Consider the following 23,152-nt stretch of genomic DNA (forward strand, 5'->3'; position numbering starts at 1 on the left):
ACTTTTTCTGATTTGGGGTTGTAGAATGGTTGAATGGTTCTTGGCTCGTAATCGAACCTTTTTTAGTGCTATATAGCACCAATTTTGGTGCTTCAGCGGTTCTTCACCGGTTCTTTGACTAAGGTGCTATATAGCACCTCTGAAGAACTGCTGACGAACCACTGAAGCACCAAAATTGGTGCTTTATAGCACTTAAAAAGGTTCCCCTATGATTACGAGCCAAGAACCATTTTTGGTGCCATATAGAACCTTTCTTTTTTTAGAGTGCAGAGTACAAAACAAATGTTGCAAAATGGCAGCAGCTGCGTTTGCATGAAAAAAGAGAGCGAGTCCATGATACCCGGATGACATAATTAAATAATTGTACACAAAATATTGATTTCAGTCCATCTGGCCAATCAGAGCAGAGTAGGCTTGCGGAAAGGAAGGATTAGACTGAATCTTCGGACGAGTCGTTTGAGAATCATTGAAAGTGTGGTGATGTGCAAATGAAAGTGTTTTTTGAACTTGATGCATTTAAACCTGTTGTAGGGGACCTACAAAAGAAATTTAGGAAGGAGCCTTTAAAAGAGCATAGGGGCACTTTAAGTGGGGTAAGGGAATATAATTAATTTGTTATAAAATGATGGCTGTTTCTTTGTGAAGGTGTGTGTGTAGTTATCTGTTTTTAAGCTACTTTTTGTTTATAACATGTAGATTTATAGAAACCTTAACCATAATATAATTTGACAGTGGTAGTGAGTAGCCAGCATGGTTTTACCTGAGGTTACCAAGTCAGTTGCACTGTCAGAATATTTTCATTTAAGCCTATAAATAACAATAAAACATAGCGATCTAGATATCCCTGCTGACACCCATCCATATACCAAATCCTGGCAAAACTGACAAAATGAATAAAATATATTTAAATGCAAATCAAACCTGATAAACAAGGCAGACTGTTGACTCTAGTGTAAAATCATGTTACTAGGTGGGGTGTGTGAATGCAGCTGTGGCTTTGAAGCATGACATTGTGCTGACTTCCTGCTTTTATTCTGAAGGGTTTGTTCAGCAGAGACTGTGAAAACACACATTAACTGTGAAAAAGAGGTCCTGAAGACTGAGAAAGACATTTCGCATTCTCTAAGGTTACACGCACACATACACGCAGCAGCAGCTGGTGCTGAATGTGTGAGAAACTACAGTAATAACTGATGAGACAGATCCACTGGGAGCATCACTAGAGGCTGTTCACCAGAAGACAATACCATTAAATCCTTCACAAACAGCAACCTAAACAACAACAAAAGCACTTTTCATCCCCACAGTAGTGAGTCTGCACTGGTCACATGCAGTTGAATGGGACAGGCAGAGTGCTTTTGTGTTGGTGTCACTGCAGCAGCAGTCATGGCCGTCCCGCTGCAGGCGCTCACAAAATGGAGACTGCAGGAGAGGGAGGAGAGACTCAGCATGGAGCCGTCTTACTCTCAGAGCTGCTGCACATTAACAAGCTTCAATCACATTCTTTCACTGAACACAAAGGACCCATTCACGTCTGTTTTGAGGGTAACGTCGGCAAGGAAGATAATCACATATCTGTACCGTCAGACGTATCGGAGCAGTGTGCTGACAAACTAAAGATGTCAGGTGAAATAATTGGTAATCTCACAGATCTGCTACAGACCCCCGACTGACGGGAGGAGCGCAGTTACTGCCAACATGAGGCTGGTTCTTTGACTATGGCCACTCAGTATTCAAATTTATTTAAAAATTATTCAGCGTTTACCTTTTTTGTTATATGATAACCTTATTAAAACTATCATGGAAACTTTTACCATGGCTTCATCATAATTTTAACTTTTTAAATTGCTTTTATGTATAAATGTTACCCTGGCAACTTTTTATCTTGATTATAAAAGCCAGTATGAAAATGATCTAAATAAAGTAAAATAAACAAATTCCTTTTCTATATTAATTTAGTAAAATTCATATCAGTTTTTAGACAATTTATGACTATCCATCAGTTTTTTTCCCACCATAATCAACAATCAACATTTTTCCCCCATTGTGTACTTGTAAAGGAGCTTAGCTTGTGACAGATGAAATGTGAAATTTACAATGTAATTTCCGCCACAGTATTTTATATATGCACTGCTTGAGATGTGGTGGAAATCGTGGAAGTGACACTGAACAATTTTCCCCTGATGCATCATATGTTCACCGTTGGACCAAAATAAAGAACTACTGAGAGTGTAAAAAGTGTTTATTAAGAGAGTTTATTTTTATAAAGTTCAGGGGGAAAAAATTATATACATGTCAAACAGTACATAGAGCAAACATAGTGCCTCACTGTGTTGCATATTTATTTCAGTTATGTTCATTTCATTTTGGAAAAATACATTTTTGTATAAAAAAATGTATTATTGATAAAACCTTTGACAGTCCAACCACATGAATCAAAAGGCCAATGTTAAAATTCAAGGTTGATAAATGATGGAAACTAATGTCAGAATTAATAGAGATAGAGATTAGGGCTGCACGATTATGACAAAAATCATAATTGTTGATTATTCTCTTGAAATTGTAATTGCGATTAATCACAATTTACATTGAATGATGTTTTGATAGCTTTATGCCGTTGTTTAAAGCAACTGCATGCCATATTGTTATGTCAAAATAATAGGGCTGTCAAAAGATTAATCGCGATTAATCGCATCCAAAATAAAAGTCTGTGTTTACATGATATATGTGTGTGTACTAGGGCTGTAACGATTTGTCCAAAAATAAAAACCTCGATTAATTGAACATTTGACCTTGATTACGATTAATGAACGATTATTTTGCTTCTTTTTTTTTTGCCCTCACAAGTTTTTTGAGTAAGTTCCTGATAAGGTTTGTACTGTAAATATTTTCTACTATTAAAGGTGGATTTTTTTTTTTCTAATGAAAAAGTGCATTTCTTTGTGATTTTAAAATACTTGAAGGAAACGGTTCACTTTCAGCAGTTATTGTCTATGGGGCAGATTTCTGCTTGTTGTACATCAGATACAGATAAATTAACACAGTAGGCCTACATTACATTTATTTGAATGCATTAATGAGAGAGTGATTGTGTGTGTGAATTACTCTTACTGTCTCTATTCATTATGAAGCTGTGGTTTGTACTTACTTCAAAGGTATTAAAATAACGGTTGAGTTTCTAAGCTACTTTAGTGACTTTACTTTAGTCACAGGACAGCGTTGATCCTGCTTTTCTGTGCTCCTCTGCACGCGATCTTCACGTGATGTGCGAGCTTCTGTCTGAGTGTTCGTTTGTCACAATAAATCAGGCATTAGTTCAACATAATACACATCTGATGGTCGAAACTCGCTTTAATGTTCAAACTGACAGGGCTTAAAACATACAAATGACAAAGCTTTGTGAGGACACAGGTGAAAGAGGTCTGCCTTCAGGGCGCGCGCGTTGTCGCGTTTAAACGCATTTATTGACAAACTTTACGAGCACGAAAGTGAAAGCGGCTTCGGGGCTTGCGCGCGCCGTCTCTCTCTGTGTGTGTGTGTGTGTGTGTGTGTGTGTGTGTCAGCGCGTAGGCTATAAGAACAGCGATTAACTGACCTGTATAAACTGTGTAAAACATGCAGCTACTATAGTGATTCTGGGCATCTATAAACACAGATAACCACTCCTGCATCTCTCTGTGTGCCTGCAAACTGCACTTGATGTGACTGACGGGGCGGAGTCACGTGAAAACCGAAATAACCGACATGCGAAAAATACGTCGGTTAGAGGTTCTGAATGTCGGTTTCGGTTATTTTCCGATTAATCGTACAGCCCTAGTGTAATTATTATTTATATATAAATACACACACTTTCATGTATATATTTAAGAAATATTTGCATGTATATATTAGGGGTGTAACAGTACACGTATTCGTATTGAACCGTTTCGGTACAGGGCTTTCGGTACGGTGCACGCGTGTACCGAACGGTTATGAATGCAATCTTTAACAGTTAACAGTCGGCTTGTTTAAAGCGCGGAACACACTTCAATCCTAGTTCCCACACGAACATATTGAGTATTCAGTCCATTTTATCACGAAATTCAAACGATAAATGCAGTTTTAACGCTCTATAATGTGACGTGACTGATAGACACGTATCAGTTCAACTTCAAGCGGCAGCGCGCGGCGCGCGAGTGAACGCGATCATCTCTTCCTAAAGAATAAACATAAATTAATATCTTAAGGTGTGTTGAGGATATATTACAACTTACTGAAACGTATCATATGTTGTGTAATCGCTCCATCGGTGTTTCAACCGCGGAAAGACAATAAAACAGCTTGTAAACAATGTCATGTAGAATCATGTTTACCTCAGAAGTCATTCAGTGTCCACAGCTGTGAGTTCACTAGAGAGATTAACTCTTTCACTGAATGCATGCACTATATTAGCCTATATATTCGTTATATTAGCCTATATATATTCATTATATACTACTTAGCCTGTTAGTGATGTCTTGTTTATTTAATGTATGTTTAAATAAACCTGTCATGAAAATTACAGCCACTAAATGATTATATTTCAACAACGAATTGGAGAAATAATAATAATAATAATTAGATTTAGATGTTAATGCAAAAACTACCTTATGTGAAGCTTATGAGTGTTGATTATTATATCTAAAAATAAATAGCAAATTAATTTAGGCTAATAGTTTGGGCTCTGTTGTTAATCTTTAATAGCAATATGTAAGTAAGGGCTCCCTATTTGTTTACAGCATTATCTTTAAGATACTTTTAGTTATAACTGAATTCATTTAAAGACAGACACAATTTTTTTTCATTAAACCACTGTTGAATAAAAATTAATAAAAAGCAATTTTGTAAAACTGCTGTACCGAATCCGTACCGAACCGTGACTTCAAAACTGAGGTACGTACCGAACCGTCAGTTTTGTGTACCGTTACACCCCTAGTATATATACATTTATATAATCTATAATATATATAAATATAAAAGTTTTATATATAAAAATCATATTTTTTTCTTAAATATATACATGCTTGTGTGTGTGTTTATATATAAATAATAATTAACAGAGTACACACACATATATTATGTAAACACAAACTTTTATTTTGGATGCGATTAATCGCGATTAATCTTTTGACAGCCCTACAAAATAAACAAGCTGACAACCCACAGAATAATGTAAGATAACTTTTTTTGTAATTGCGGCTTTAAAGGATTACATAATTGTGACGATTACAAATTTGATGAATTGTGCAGCCCTAATAGAGATATTACAGTTTTTCTCAGTCGCTTTGGTACATTTCTCGAATCATCCTCGACATTTGCAAAACATAAGTACATTTCTCAAAAAAACAATTTGTACAAATAGCAAAACAACATGCAAAAGCAGTCTATCGCTCAAAATCTTTAGTTCGTCTCTCAAAAGTAAATATCTGTGTCAATGAACATGTCAGTGTGACAAGCCCTTGTGTCATTGTGTACAGATAAGACAGTCAAATTGCTTAGTCATGTTGTCAATATAACAGTGTACTCTGGAGGGATGTTCTGATGTAAACTATGGCTAAAGTTTTGATGACAATTATTGTAAATTGTAGGTTACACCTTAGTGTATGTGGGAGTTTGACTGCAAGAGACTGGACAAGATTCACATTTACGCTTTTACTGTTTGTACTGCAAATTGTTGACAGACCAAGTCATTGTGATGCAGAAAGGAAAAGACAGCACATGCATAGCACAAAGGAAAAAAGAAATGTGAACACAGGACAATCTCCTTAGGGAAAACTACATGCAGTGCTGTAGGAATTACAGTGCAGTCTTCCTACACCTCCTGACGTTCCTGTCTGATGGGCCACAAATTCTCATCCACATCACAACGGATATCTTTAGAAAACAAGCCTAATGGAAATGTATAGAAATATGTTTGACATATGACAAGTTGTTCAACCATTTTGCATGTAAAGACTTGTGCTATGCAGGGCTCGACATTAAGCCTGTTCACGTGCTTGTCCTTCGGACAAGTAAATCTGTTTTAAATATTTTTTGAATATACAAATATGAAAAGTTGGAAAGAATGTTTAAACATGAAACTAAAACGCCAGTAGGTGGCGGCAGGTGAACGTCTGAATGAGTGAGTCAATGAGTCGATTCATTCAAACGGCTGATTCATTCAAGAATGAGGCAGTCGTTTACGAACAGGTCATTGAATCTTTGATTCAACCGATTCATTCAAAACGCTGAATCATTCACTAACTCGCTGTTGCGGTGACACGCGTTCTGCTGTGATCTTTTGGAACTATTTTCGCTGCTGAAATAGAACAAAAACACTCAATATTGCATCTTAAATGTAAGTGACAAAATGTTAATAATTGTTTAAGGAACTGTCATATGAAATCAGTGTCATTTTCAGTCGTGATGTTATTCAGGAAAACAGCACTCTTGGTAATGTGACATTGCAACTGTATCATATGTTATAAATATAATTAAACTCCACATTTCTAAATTTTTATGGCAGTGTGTTAACTGAGTTTCTGTGTGAGAGGAGCACATTTGTTTGGATTTCTCCTCTGCGCTTGCGTCAACAGCACAACCATGTTACCGTCAGTTCATTATACATTATATTATTATCAACTATCGATCGCCACTTCCACTAATGAATGCAGAATCATTCTCGCATTTTGGTAATTCTATAGTTATTTTTTGTTAATGACATTTTATCAGACTTGTCCGTCGGGCAAGTAAAATTCTCTTTCACTTGCCCCTTCAAAAAATCCACTTGTCCCGGACAAGCGTTAATGTCGAGTCCTGCTATGAAATAACGCCTAAATGTTGTGGGGGGTGAGACTATTCAACAGAGACCCATTATAATACATTTTGATCAACATGACATAAGCAATTGATAATGTAGGAAACAGCAGAGAATTGTACATAATCATTTGCATGGATGTACCAAAGCATTTGCAACTTGTTCACAGAAATGAGAAACTGCTTTTTTTGATGTGCACAAGTGAGAATTTCAATTCTGATCTGAGAAATGAACCAAAGCAACTGAGAAAAACTATAACAGATATTTGACGAAATTTGAGTTTCACTGTCTGTTTACACATCTTGTTTTGTAGCCCGATCAACCAACAACTATTAGTTGCCCCACGCTGACCACAAGCAGATAATACTTCAACAGCCTCTTTCGTATGTTAATAAGATTTTAGTTTCAACAGACTGAACCTTTCGACTCATTCACCTTTTTCATTAGACAATCTTTGGCCTCAGGCCTGACAAAGACACTGATTAACTGCCAGCAAACAATCTGCTGCGTGCCATGTGAATGAACTCAAACGCTACTCAAAATATTCATTTTGCATGAATAAAAACCCAGATATACAAAAATCCTTAGATAAACAATGCAAACTTCTTATGGATCTGGTCAAGATGTCAAGAACTGTTGCAAAGAAGCTGAAACTTTTACACCTAAACATGTTTTTCTTCCAAAAGTAGAGGATATAAGTCATTATTAATTTTGTATCTAGCCTAGTATCTGTATAAATGAACTCAAGATCAGAAATAGAAACCAACACAAAATGTCCACTTAAATCACAACAGATTTATACACGATTTGTATGCACTAATGTCATATTCATCTGGAAACACACTAACAGACAGAGCTGGCCTTTTCCCACATTAAATACTTTTTTTTCCCCGCATGTCTAGCACTGAAGTAAACCCTGTTGACGTCAAACATCATTCTGAACAGGCACCCGTGCGATTATAAGACATGTACAAGTACACACACGCCTTCTAACTGACTCTTAGAAAGCCATTATGATTGTGTTGTGAGGAGTAATGGTGAACAAATGGAGATGAGGACACACAACATGATTTGGCTGCTAAAGGCCACAGTTAAACGCTTCTAAACCAGACATCACAGCTCTTGTTCTCATTGATGCGCCCTGAGATCACAGACTGAACGTAACGGGGTACTCAACACCTTTCAGTTTTGCATAACAGGATTTTGCACTTTCAACCCATTAGGAAAAGCCGATGCAAAGTAGGAAAGCAAAGTACAAGGTTGGCTTGTTTTAAAAGTCTCTTTTCAGTCAGGTCGTAGGCTATACATTTAACACACAGAACTGGAGTCAGTTTTCACCAGATGTTTTTTTTAATGCCCTCACTTTCAACCACAGGATGTGCTACGTGCTCATGCTGATTTCTCTTGGGTAACTCTCACAGAAAAAGTCAGCTAGTGGTTTTCCTGGCCGCTGCTTGTCCTGAAGTGCAACGCTATGCGGGACTCATTTCTGCAACATTACAGCAATATTACAATTTTGACATTTAAGACTGAAGAGCGGCCACGGCATAAAATCTTAACGTTATAGTCCAGTGGATACTGCATGAAAAAAAGACTGGAAGACTGTATAATAAGAATGATCAGTAAATATAACAAGAATAAAGTCATAAGCAACTGACAAAAAATCTTTCCAGGGCTGTCTGGCTTGAAAATGTATGAATGTGAAGATGTTATTACATGTTTGTTTACAGGTCTCAAATAGACCTTCCAGAATAACATTTAAGGTTCCCACACCTTTTGACCAACAAAATTTCAGCCACTCATAAAAAAATATATGAAATGTGAAAAATATTTCATATTTTAAAGCTGAAGATAAGAAACAAATGAGTAGAAAAAAATATTAGTATCACCAAAAAAAAGTCATGATTTTTTTTATAGATTTTATTAATTCAATGACTTTTCTGTTCATTTTTAGAACTGTATTTACTTCTATAACTTTTCATTGGATTTTTAAGATTTAAATAATTTTCCATAACTAGTTTCAGAAAATGCAGGCCTTCATTTTGAAATCCATCGTTAAACCAGTGTCATTTTATATACACTATTATAGCATTTATTATTTTTAATTAGCTTTTATTTTTATTTTCAATTTAAGTTTTAATTTTAGTTTTAGTAGTTTTGACTTCCATCTTTATTTTTGAATACTTGCATTTAGCTTAATTTATTTTTATTTCAGTTTTAGTAACTTTAATACCTCAACTAATTTTATTTCAGTTAGCCTACACTCTAAAAAAAAAAAGGTTCTATATTGCACCAAAAATGGTTCTTGGCTCATAATCATAGGGGAACCTTTTTTAGTGCTATATAGCACCAATTTTGGTGCTTCAGTGGTTCTTCAGCGGTTCTTCAGAGGTTCTTCAGCCGTTCTTCAGATGTTCTTCACCGGTTCTTTGACTAAGGTGCTATATAGCACCTCTGAAGAACCGCTGAAGAACCACTGAAGCACCAAAATTGGTGCTATATAGCACTAAAAAAGGTTCCCCTATGATTACGAGCCTTTTTTTTTAGAGTGTAGTTGCCAAGGCACCATTTCATTGTTTTTTTTTTCTTACTTGTAAGATTTTCGTCTAAAATGTAAATTTTATTTTGACTTTATTAAAAGCCATGAAACTGTTAATTATGTTAGTGATAAAAACTGCATTACACTACAAAAAGCATGTAAACTTTCTCTGCAAATTTTTTTTTTTTTATAGGAATTGCTATGTAGAACATAAACCAGATGATCATACAAGCATGTTACACAGAAGATTTGGAAGTGTTCCTGTGTTTCAGAGATAAAGCTGAACTTAACTGAGAATAACTTCTCCCAAATATTAAATTTCAGCCACAACACATTTACCAAAGGGCCTTTAAAATCCTTTAGAATGAAGTTTCCTCACTAGTCAAATCGACATACTGAAAACCTGAGAAATAACTAATAACACAGGTGGCATGTGGGCTGACTGTGAAGTTTCACTACTAGTTTGATCTTCCTTCAGTCTGAGAAAGTACAGATGAAAACAAAGGTGAAAACTCAACTCCTCCCTCACATCTACACACTAAAGTCTCTCACATTATATTCCTCTATTATAGCAACAGTATTACACCTATCTGGCTCCTTCTCTCCTCACACCATCTCTTACACTAGGATTAATCATGTTATCATGACTCAAGCACACCAGATTACATTTTAAGCCTGCTGTTGACAAGTCTGTAATAATTTCTTGGCGTTGACATTAAATAACGGGACCTTTGTTATATCATAAGGGGGGAAAACTTGAGAAACAAACCAGCATCTACTCAAGCCAGCAGAAATCAGTGCCATAAACTGGTCATTATATAATGAGTGCAGCTCACTGTCGACGGCAAACCCGAGACAGCTCTGCAGACACATAGGAGCTCAATTACACTTAAGAAAATAAGCCCGTGTCTTCATGACCGAGCCGTGTGTGCTCACAGAGCCGCATATGAGCAGCTAAAGCTCGGCTGCGGGTGTGTGGATCTGGCCTGAGGAGATGCAGTCAGTATGAGAGCAGAGGAGAAGCCGCCCATCCCCCACCAGCCCCGCTGTCCTCCATCTTTAATCTCCAGACCCGCTACCCTTCACACACCACTAACGGCACAAAAACGCATACAACTCACCTGGGGTGCTCATGGTCGTAAAGGTCGGCGTTCCCGCTATTCGAAATTCGATAAAAGTTTTGTTAAATATGGATTTTTTAATTGAAATTTGGACCAGGAGAAGGAACCGCGCTTTTCAGAAGAGCAGCAATCCTAAACCGCCATCTGGTGGCATTTTCCACAATCGAATGGCGCGTGTTGACATCGGAGCCCGAGCGCCCTCTGGCGGACACAGCCGAGAATAGCCGAGACTCAGCGGGCGGCAGGGGGAGGAGGAGAGACCCTCAAATAAACCAGGACAAGCGTGTCTGCAGTTTACACGCTAAATTAGCACACATTTGTTACTGATATGTTTCTTCTTAAGAAAGACGAGTTATTCGGACTATTGGCGTTTAAACTGTAGAATGATAAAACATAATTGGTCAACATTATAAGATGTATTGATGTAATATAATAGCCTTCATTGTGCGATTGATGTTTCAGGATCTCTATAAATTGCAAACGCCTGCAATTCTTTCTCTGAATTGTGTTTGAATTTAATCAAATAATTCTAATATGTGTTATAACGATTTTCATTCCTTTTAACTTTCGAAATACATTTGTTTTCAATTGCAGCATATAAATCCATTGGTTTTATCATGTTCATATTTTACATCCTTCTTCATTTATCCCTTTATTTCTGATTGCATTAATTGAATGTCCTTGGCTGGCTTTTCTTTGCTCTTCTGCACATTTCCATTTATGCGAAAACACAATATATTAAAGCGCTCAGTCTTCAGTAATTGACTAATCTGTAGTGACCTTTGTGTAATTGCACCAGGGGACTGGAGTGTAATGTATGTGGCTGGTCCACACTGGCCTCAGTCTTTGTTGCAGGGCTCATGAGTCATTCAAAATTAGGAGAAAGGCCTGAATCACAATGAAAACAACCTATCAGACAACCACAGATGCTGTGCCAAACATATAAAAATGGGTCTGAAATCTGCTGTTTCTTTGCTATTTGCCTACACACAACTGAGGCATCAAATATATCCTATAATGTGTGAAACAGTAAAAAAAAAAAAAAAAAATACATTTCTATTTTTTTTTTACATATTGTTTGATGATGCAGTAAGTACAATACTCATACTAAAAAGTGCACAGCTGCACGCATTTAAAAAATATTTAATGTGGTTTGTCTGAATAATTTTAGGATTTATACTTTTAAGTTTGTTGTACTTGTCATAAAAGGCAATCTAAATATGCTCAAATCTGGGTACATTTGATACAGACAGACGATCCAGACAGAAACAGATTAAAATTATACATTTTTTGTTTCAAAATAAAATAAAGATTTTTTATTTTGATAATAACATTTTTATAACATTATAATAGTATAACAAACTAAAACCAATAATTTTAAATGCTACCAGCCAATTTAGGCATCACAACATTGTGCAAAAAATATATAGGACTAGCAAGTCATCTGGTACGTCTGGAGCCTGGAAAGACCTTGATTATAGATTATAGATTATAGGTACACAGATAGATAGACAGACAGAAAGACAGACAGGTACACAGATAGATAGACAGACAGACAGACAGACAGACATGTACACAGATAGATAGACAGACAGGTACACAGCTATGTAGACAGACAGACAGGTACAAAGATAGATAGACTGACAGACACACACACAGATAGATAGACAGACAGACAGGTACACAGATAGATAGACAGACAGAAAGACAGACAAACAGAAAGACAGGTACACAGATAGATAGATAGACACACAGACAGACAGGTGCACAGATAGATAGACAGACAGACAGGTACACAGACAGACAGACAGGTACACATATAGACAGACAGACAGACAGACAGACAGGTACACAGATAGATAGATAGACAGACAGACAGACAGACAGACAGATAAACAGACAGACAGGTACACAGATAGATAGACAGACAGACAGGTGCACATATAGATAGACAGACAGGTACACAGATAGACAGACAGACAGGTACACAGATAGACAGACAGACAGGTGCACATATAGATAGATAGACAGACAGGTACACAGATAGATAGACAGACAGGTACACAGATAGACAGACAGACAGGTGCACATATAGATAGATAGACAGACAGGTACACAGACAGACAGACAGACAGACAGACAGACAGGTACACATATAGATAGACAGACAGACAGACAGACAGACAGACAGACAGGTACACAGATATATAGATAGACAGACAGACAGACAAACAGACAGACAGGTACACAGATAGATACACAGACAGACAGGTGCACAGATAGATAGACAGACAGGTACACAGACAGACAGACAGACAGACAGACAGACAGGTACACAGATAGATAGACAGACAGGTACACAGATATATAGACAGACAGACAGACAGGTACACATATAGATAGACAGACAGACAGACAGACAGACAGGTACACAGATAGACAGACATACACACAGACAGGTACACAGACACACAGACAGACAGGTACACAGACAGACAGGTACACACACAGACAGGTACACAGACAGACAGACAGACAGGTACACAGACAGATAGATTTCTCTGAATAACTTGAAGTCAGTGAGAGCTCTGGGAGCGATGCTAACATGCTGCTTTTGAGCGTACGGTGTATGTCTCCTTCATGCCTCATCTCCCTGCCTCTCTCCTGCTCAGGCATTAAAAGGTAATGTGTTTCACCTCGCCTGGTCGCCAGTAAGCGTAGCAGTTTCTCTTAGGAGCTGTTAAAGGCTGCAGCAGAGTCACAAGCTCTGTGGGGACAGATCCTAATCTAAGAGATAAATCCCACAATGCAGACCTCACACTGCAGTGATATCCGAAACCGGGCTAAAGCTGCAAACAACCAACCCACTCTGTTTGTCTATTTGCCGTTTCACACTATTTACACTGCAGATGATAAAGACTACCTGGAGACAAAACAATACTGGATATGACAAGTCATTTGTGAGGCTTATGAAGATCAGGCCAGCTTATTATTCTCCTCACAAACATCCCAGACCAACGAGAGCACCATACATGCACACTCTTTCATTTGTATTTCCTTTTCAAGGCATCCTGTTCCCTTCCCCAACTGGTTTTATCATCAAATTAAACCCTGTGTTGTGTACACTCTAGCATCTCTCCCCAGTGGTGGCTTTTGTCAGTACGCTGATGGATTCGAGATGCTCTAACCCAATTAGCTGACTCTAGATTTATGAGCAGGACAAAAGAGAATTTACTAGGCCTCATTCTTCTCCCAAGAGAAGAATGATGGAAATGGAAACGAGACCAGGAGTGAGTCAGTGATAAGAACAGAGCTGGTGGCACACATGGCTGCTGTCGCTGAACACACACTTCCGAAAAAACACCATATATCCAAAGATTTCATGCTTCATAGTGTTGAGCGCATTTGAGGTCTTTACAACAACAATATTTTGCCTCACAACTAATAGACAAGGCATGAATTAAAAGCAAAAACTCCCATTTTTATATCTTGACGTCTTCAAAGATGATAGGCTATTTGGTGACTCATTCATTGGGCTCTGCTCCCTCTTCTGTCATAACGTCTATGTCTGTGTAAAGTTCAAACAGCAATCAATGTACTTCACTATCACAGTCTTTCCACTGAGCACCAACCCTGCAAACATGCCACATGCACGAATGAGATAAATACGTCACTGACTCCTTCCTGCTTTTGAGAGACAGTGAGGAACAAAGAGACTCTTGGTAGCAGCAAGTGCCTTCCAATGGGAATCATCCACCAGCAGTGATGTTTAGATAACAGTAAATGTAGAAGACACAAGAGTTTTCTATTATTTTTATTGTGTTTTATGCTATACTTTTTTTATATCATTTATTGAAAATGTAAAGTTAAATCACCATCCAGTATAAATAAGGGCCGAGCGGGGCACAACCTAACGCGGGGTTAGTTGTAACATGCATGGTTTAACACTTTCCACACATGCCAGGATGACGAAACTTAGTGTATTTACTAGTTGCCATATCAACATTATTCAGAGAAAAAAGAGCGTCTAAATTAAAAAGTCTTTGGAAGATGAACATTTATTTAACCATAGAAAAATTTAATTTCTTAAGTTCATTTTTCATCACTGTTTTTTTGTGTTTATTTAAAATAAGACAAATAAGATATGATTTAATCTTATATCTGTTTTTTAACAGTTGAGATCATTCTTTAATTCTGATCTAACCAGTAGAAGACACGAGCCGGGGTTAAATCCCAGTTGCGCAGGTGGGGCATTTTGTCACACTGCGTTACAATGAGCCCCTATTAGAAATATGCTATTATATTCTATACTTTTATGAATTCTATTGAAAAACCATGAGGAAAAAGGTGAATAAAGACTGAGAGTCACTATTCAGAAATGCTTAATCATTATTAATTTTTGAACTATGCTGTATAGCTGTGTTTTGAGGTGTTTGTTGTCAAACTCAAAAATGTGTTTATTTTTAATGATTAAAAAATGCCATTATTTTATTTGAAAAAGTTCATCATTGTATTTTATTGACAAAATATTTTAGTTTGTGTTGATATTTTTTTGACTATATCAGGTAACATTTTAAGCTGTCATCTGGTCATGTTACAATGTGCCCCTCACATGTTACAATGTACCCCAAATGGGGCATGTTGTCACATTTCACTTCCATTCTTTCGGGGTAAATCAAGAAAAAAAAAGTATACACTGTATTAATGAAACAAAACCACATAATTGTACTAGACGTGTGCAATTAATGTTGGAACAAATAAATACTCTGAACCACAAGTGGATTTATACAAACTGAGAAAGTCAAAAAACGTTAGGTTGTGAATATATATAAATACAGTAGGCCTATATTCATAGTTCATTTATTGCACAAGCAAATCGCAAAAGGTAGGTGATTAACTTTACATTTTGGTTTACAAGCTGTAAGTATTTCGTACATAGTATCCTAATATTATTGAAATAGATCACAGAAAATTTAAATAATTTTTCAAAATCATTCATTAAAATGCTTTGGCTTTTTTCACATCGACACTCCCTTTCCGACGTAACAACTATGCAAATACAACCACTTGTAAATACAACTCGCTTGGTCATTCGTGGTTGGAACTCATAATATTTATGACTCCACTTGCAGGCCACATTAAATATAAAAACCTGGACGTTTACAAGTAAGCAGTGAGACAAATTAAGACCATTACTGTTCAAAGCGTTTTATTTTTCTGTCATTGTACTCCATGATTTACAGCTTAACAAACATTTCACTGCTGTATGTAAACGATTCATCCACGCTATGTCATCATACAGTTTGAAATGAAGATAGTTCACAACTAATTATCTAATTGTTTCTCAGTTACAATCAGATGCCACAGTTAGTTCAAACAAAGCCATTCTTAGCAGACACAGTATAGCACAGTGTTTGCACTGATTGCTGCTCTCTTCTTTGTCTCCATAGCAACTTGACATAAGGGATGTAATTACCCTGGCCAAAAGTCCTTGAAGATGGCTTATCCCCTGCTTCCTTTCCTCTAGGACACAATCAGTGGGAGGGAGCAACATAGGTGGAATAAAATATAACAATTTTACCTGACTCACAGGTCAATGATGAGCTATTAAAATGTTATTTTTATATACTGTCATTAGTGAGTCATATTCTTTATACTGTGATTCAGAATGTAGCACACGTCTGTTGAATGTTGAAGGAACATTTTCTCTAGAACAAAAATGTCTATTTATATCATGGGAGTGATGTGGCAAGTTTTTGGCTTTATTTTACAGTATGTGCACTTGCGTGTACTTACAGTGAACTTACTAGCTCAGGGGTAGGTTCAGGGTTAGTTATTACCCAGTTATTGTCATTACTATAATAAGGGCATGTACTTGGGAAACAGGACTGTAAAATAAAGTGCTGCCATTTTTTTTCAGCACAGCCTATCGCCATGAATAACTGCCTGATTGCTCAATCGATTTTAACGCTTTTAATGGTTAATCACGCATGCTTTCTCCCGTCTCAAACAGGCAGTTCAGGACATTTTCACTGAGGCAGAATGATCAAAAAGCAGTTAACAGGCACAGTTGTCTGAGTGTTTGATAAGTTTAACATCTACAGGTCTGATACATTTTTAAAGCTAATTTTAGCTAACACCTAACATAGCTGAAGACCTATAGTTGCCGTAGCAGCCAGTTTTTCATCCTGACCACCTCTTTCACAGCTGTATTGATTAAAAAATACTGTGCTTTTCTTTGCTATATTGTCATTATATGTCCAAAGGGTATTTATACGTACAATTGACATACACTACTACACTGTAAAAAAAAATCCTAATTTTACGGAAAATAACTCTAAATTGTTTACAGTATTTTCCTGTAATTTTGAATTATGTTTAAAACTATGTAAAATTACAAACAATATCTGTAAATAAACAACTCGACTATTATTTTAAGGATTATATCATTAATGACAAATTACAGTAATTCTCATTTTTATAAAGGAAAATTACTGTATTATTTATACAGTATTTTTCTGTTTTCATAAATTACATACAAATTCATGTAAAATTACAAAAAATATCTGTAAATTAACAAATTTACCAATATTTTATCATTAATGACAAATCACAGTCATTCTCATTTTTTATACAGGGAAATTACTGTATTATTTATACAGTATATTTCTGTTTTCTTAAATTACATACAAATGTATGTAAAATTACAGAACTAATCTGTAATAAAATATTTAGCTCATTATATTAAAGGTTTATGTCCATACTAACAATTTAACATTATTCTTTGTAATTTTAAAGTAAATCTTATTAGTTTCACTGTAAAAATAAAATCGTAAAAAAATGGTAAATGACTGGCAGCTACGGCTGCCAAACAAAAACCGTAAAATTAAAGTAAAATATCTTAATTTAAACAAGGAAAAAATCTGTAAAATAACTGTTTTTCACTAAAACTTTTAATGTAAATTACTGTAAAATTATTGTTTTTGCACTTTATTTGAATTAAGATATTTTACCTTAATTTTATGGTTTTTGTTTGGCAGCCGTAGCTGCCAGTCATTTACCTTCTTTTTACGATTTTTTTTTTTTTTACAGTGTAGTCAAAAGTGGAATAATTAAGATTTTGTGATGTTTTTAAAGAAGTCTCTTCTGCTCACCAAGGCTGCATTTATGTTATTAAAAATACAAAAAAGGCTGTAATATTGTGAAATATTATTAAAATGTAAAATAACTGTTTTCTGTTTGAATATATTTTAAAATGTAATTTATTTCTGTGATGCAAAGCTGAATTTTCAGCATCATTACTCCAGTCTTCAGTGTCACTTGATCCTTCAGAAATCCTTCTAATATGCTGATTTGCTGCTCAAGAAACATTTATGATTATTATCAATGTTGAAAGCAGTTGTGTAAAACATTTTTTAGGATTCTTTGATGAATAGAAAGTTCAAAGGAACAGTATTTATCTGAAATAGAAAGATACCGTTCAAGTTTAAGAGAACTTAAAGAAAATAATATATTTATTCAGCAAGGATTAAATTGATCAAGTGACAGTATAAACATGTATAATGTTGCAAAAGCTTTATATTTCATATAAATGCTGTTCTTTTGAACACTCTATTCATTAAATAATCCTGAAAAAAATGGTACACAACTGTTTTCAACATTGATAATGTTTATTGAGCAGCAAATCGGCATATTAGAATGATTTCTGAAAGATAATGTGACACTGAAGACTGGAGTAATGATGCTGAAAATTCAGCCTTGAATCCCAGAAATAAATTGCATTTTAAAATATATTAAAATAGAAAAAAGTTATTTTAAATTGTAAAAAAATATATTTCACAATAATACTGTTTTTGCCTTGGTGAGCAGAAGAGACTTCTTTCAGAACCATTAAAAAATCTTAATGATTCCAAACTGGTAGTGTACATAATGTCAAGGGGGAAAGGCCACTGCCTCATAAAGGCATTTATTGCTTTAGCTGTCCATAAATTTACATCTGTGATAACATTTTTGTGTTTACAAATTCTGCAGGGCCATCATCACTATGAGAAAAAAAGCTGGCGCACGCAAAAACAATGGAGCATGATGCTGTCAACACAGTGTCAATCACTTAGCATTAATCACACAATGTCCGGCAAATGTCTTTGAAGCAAGGACAGCTAACAGCAACCAGCCATGTCCAGCAGCTTAGCTCTATTTTTACAGCATAGTAACCTTGCTCTGAGCTCTCATAGCATCTCTTTCACTTTTCCTGCCCTTTCGTTGGTGTCTGCACTCTCTTGCATCAATAAAAATTGGATGAGGTTGAGAACACTCCATATTCACTCATAGTCATGATGGCCAATCATAGGCTGGTCAAACCGAGCACTCAATCTCCATCCCTTATCCTCCAGCCTTACAAGCATGTTGTCAAGGAGCACTTCCCATTAATTGCTTGGGACTTGATGTATGACGTATTTTCTCAAGGGGAAGGCGAAAATAGGATCCCTTTGGAACTTTTATAGACCCTAAAGGCCTGTTCTTACCAAGAATATTAACAATAACAGTCTATTAACCCATAGCTATTGGGGGCCCACAATGTTAACTGTTACCTGATTGGTTTAATTACCAGAAATGTAATGTTACGGCATCTGTTGCTCAGACAGCAGGCCAACAGCTGCTTCCAGAGCATCTAAATATACAGTACAAACCTTTTGTCATCTGACTATCAGTTAAGATAATAAACCATATCCAAGATATCACTCATGAAAACGAGGCTGTGAGACACATGGCACATGCAGCCTGTTCAATGGTGCCTCAATATTTCAGTTGTGTTTGTTAATTATAGTTTTCATGGACCTTTGGTTATTTTCTTTAATCACATGTTCCATTTTTTTAGTTTTCCCGCCACTCATCTGTTTCCATGGACACTAATCTTCACTGTTCGTCATTTAGTTCATCACCATGTACATGTTACAAGTATACAGGAGACAGACACAGATGTTAACAGGTAAGAGTGTTTATTAGACCACAGTAGAGCAGATGTTGTGGAACAGGTGAGTTAACTGGTTGTTGGTAGATTTGAAGGTGAAATGAGAGAGAGAGTTACTGTCTTTTGTTTTGTAGATGGACGGACGCTGGAGCCTGGAGATCACTGGAGGACTGAAGGACGGACAGGAACACACCCACACAGCAGACAAGGAACACGGAAGGAGGGAGACACGCTGGAGACAGGTAAGTATCTGTAGAGGAGTCCTTGAGGTAAGCATAGCCAGTAGTATATGCGAACGAGACCGGACGTGGAGTGCTGTGTGGTTGTGAGTCTTTTAGTGCTGGTGATGAGTGTGGTGATGAGGTGCAGGTGATGGTGATCAGTACTCTGGGGAAGGAGTGCGCTGTGATTGGTGGAGGGTGGAACCTGACGTGTCTGTGACAGTACCCCCCCCCTCCACGGCCCGCTCCAGAGGGCCGAGAACCCCGACGCCGTGGTGGACGTCCTCTACCCCGCGGAGCTGGCTTCTCTGGATGACTGTCGTGACAGGTCTGGAGTAAACTGGGTTTTAAAATGTCGTTCCCTGGGACCCAGGAGCGTTCCTCGGGACCACATCCTTCCCAATCCACTGAATATTCCAGCTGTCCACCACGATGTCGGGAGTTCAGGATTTCATTGACCTTGTAGGCCGTACCGTCCTCCAGGATGAGTGGAAGGGGGGGTTCGGCGGGAACTACGTCAGGTCCTGTGGGAGAAACAGAGGGGTGGTGAGCTTTCAGCAGTGAAACATGGAAAGTGGGATGTATACGATACCCTTGTGGCAGACGGAGTTGATAGGTGACTGGATTGACCTGCTTGGTGATGGGGAATGGGCCAATGAACCTGGGACTCAGCTTTTTGCAAGGCAGACGCATTCTGATATCTCTGGTAGATAGCCACACCAGCTGACCAGGCTGGAAGACAGGGGTGTCAGAACGTCGGAGATCAGCTACCATCCTGCGTCTGCGCAGGGCCCGTTGCAACTGATGGTGGGCTGAGTCCCAGACCCTCTCGCTCTCTCGGAACCATTAGTCCACTGCAGGAACGTCGGAGGGTTCCCCATCCCAGGGGAACAGTGGAGGTTGAAAGCCGAGTACGCACTGGAACGGGGTGAGTCCTGTGGTCGACTGTCTCAGAGAGTTTTGGGCGTACTCGGCCCAACCCAGGAACTGGTTCCAAGAGTCCTGGTGGTCATGACAGAAGGTACGTAGGAAGCGGCCAATTTCCTGTACCTTCCTTTCCGTCTGCCCGTTTGACTGTGGATGATACCCCGACGTCAGGCTAACGGCCACACCTAGGAGTGAGAAGAACGATCTCCATACTCTGGATATGAACTGGGGACCTCGGTCTGATACAATGTCCTCTGGTACTCCGAAGTATCTAAAAACTTGGTTGAAGAGTGTCTCAGCTGTTTCCATGGCAGTAGGCAGACCTGGGAGTGGGATCAGACGACAAGATTTAGAGAAACGATCTACCACTACTAGAATGGTGGTATTACCGTCTGAGACCGGCAGGTCAGTGATGAAATCCACTCCTAGGTGTGACCATGGGCGTTCTGGAACGGGCAGAGGAAGGAGTTTACCAGCTGGAAGATGACGCGGAGACTTGGAAATGGCACACTCCCTACAGCCCTGCACGTACCTTCTGACATCCTTAGCCATCCCTGGCCACCAGAAGCGTTCTTTTAGCAACGAGAGGGTTTCATTGACCCCCGGGTGATCAGTACCAAGTGACGTGTGAGCTGAGTGAATGGTGGGAGTGCGTCGTGTCCGAGTGAGGTACAGCAAGCCAGGTGGACAGCCCGGCGGAGGGTTTGTGGAGGCATTGGAGGAGGGGATAGTTTCTTCGGACCAGGTAATAGGACTTACGATGAGGGAACTTGGAATAATGGTTTCTGGTTCTTCGGTTTGTTCGTCAGGAGCATGAAGACAGGATAGAGCATCAGCTTTAAGATTCTTGGTACCGGGACGATAGGAGATGGTGTAATTGAAACGGGAGAAAAACATAGCCCAACGGGCTTGTCTGGGATTTAGTCTCTTGGATGATCGAAGATACTCTAGGTTTTTGTGATCTGTTAGCACCAGGAACGCATGTTTGGCTCCCTCCAACCAATGCCTCCACTCTTCCAAGGCAAGCTTGACTGCAAGGAGTTCCCTGTCATCGATGGAGTAGTTGACTTCCGCCGGGCTGAGCTTGCGGGAGAAGAAGGCGCATGGATGGAGTCTACTGGGCGTCCCCTGCTGCTGTGATAACACCGCTCCCACTCCGGTTGTGGAAGCATCCACCTCCACGATGAAGGGCCTTTCCGGGTCTGGATGGACTAGTAGGGGAGCGGTGGTGAAGGCTTTCTTGAGTTGGCTGAAGGCGTTGGTGGCTGCCGGGTTTCAGGACAGAGACTTGGGCTTATTGCGTAACATACTGGTGAGTGGATGAGTGATCGAGCTGTAACCTTTGATGAATCGTCTGTAGAAATTGGAGAAAATCCTAGGAAGCGTTGGAGTTCTTTTATGGTAGTGGGTTCTGGCCAGGTTGTGATGGATTCCACCTTCCTCTCGTCCATCCGGATGCCACTGTGATCTATGTGGTATCCCAGGAAGGAAACAGATGCTTGGTGGAAAGAACACTTTTCGGCCTTGAGGAACAGATGGAACTGACGTAGACGGTTGAGGACCTCCGCAACGTGTTGGCGATGTTCGGCCTGGCTCCGTGAGTAGATGAGGATGTCGTCGATGTAGACTAGGACGAATCGATGGAGGAACTCCCGGAGCACCTCATGGATGAAATCCTGGAATACGGAGGGGGCGTTTACCAATCCATACGGCATGACGAGGTATTCATAGTGTCCAGTAGGGGTAATAAAGGCAGTCTTCCACTCGTCCCCCTCACGTATCCGGATGAGGTTGTAGGCGCTGCGGAGGTCCAACTTGGTGAACACAGTGGCACCATGGAGATGTTCGAGGGCTGCTGGGACGAGAGGAAGGGGATACCGGAACATAACAGTGATTTTGTTGAGGGAACGATAATCGATGCATGGCCGCAAGCCTCCGTCCTTTTTTGCCACAAAGAAGAAGCTGAATGCAGCAGGGGAAGTAGACGGCCTGATGTAACCTTGGGCGAGGGCTTCCTGGATGTATTCCTCCATGGCCTTCTCCTCCGGGATGGATAGTGGGTATATCTTACCCTTTGGTACTGGTTCACCCGGAAGCAGGTCGATGGCACAGTCCCATGGCCGGTGTGGAGGCAGCTTGGAAGCCCGTTGCGGGCAGAAGACATCGTTGAAGGGGGCATAACACTTGGGGACATCGACAGAGCGTTGTTCAACTGGACTTTCGATGGATGTGGCACAGAGAGTCAGATCAGGTAGAGACGAGGATGGAAGAGGAAGTTCAGTTAGACATTGAGAGAAGCAAGTGTCGCCCCACTTCAGGATTTCGCCCGTCTTCCAGGAGATGGTAGGGTTGTGCTGCTCCAACCAGGGGCGCCCCAGAACCACGTCAGCAGTCGAATCCTCCAGAACCAGCATGTGAGCCTCTTCCCGGTGTAAAAGCCCTACTTGGAGAGTGACTGGTCCAGCCACGGTACGGACGTGCTTGCGACTGAGGGGTCTTCCGGTTATGGAGCTGATCCTGTAGGTGGTCAGAGACGGAGTGGTCTCGAGGCGTAACTGG

At 38.9% G+C, this 23,152-nt stretch overlaps 1 protein-coding gene across 2 annotated transcripts in view; it reads right to left on the reverse strand.

Moving 5' to 3' along the window:
* Positions 1-10,670, reverse strand: part of stag1a (STAG1 cohesin complex component a) — an 87,052-nt gene extending 76,382 nt beyond the window's left edge. For both annotated transcript variants that reach the window (XR_013816676.1, XM_079819094.1), the window contains exon 1: positions 10,475-10,670. The gene's annotated coding sequence lies outside the window, so the exon portion shown is untranslated. The remainder of the gene's footprint in view (positions 1-10,474) is intronic.
* Positions 10,671-23,152: the final 12,482 nt, after the last annotated feature.

This window comes from Gobio gobio (genome assembly GCF_949357685.1).
Source record: "Gobio gobio genome assembly, chromosome: 6".
NCBI lineage: Eukaryota > Metazoa > Chordata > Actinopteri > Cypriniformes > Gobionidae > Gobio > Gobio gobio.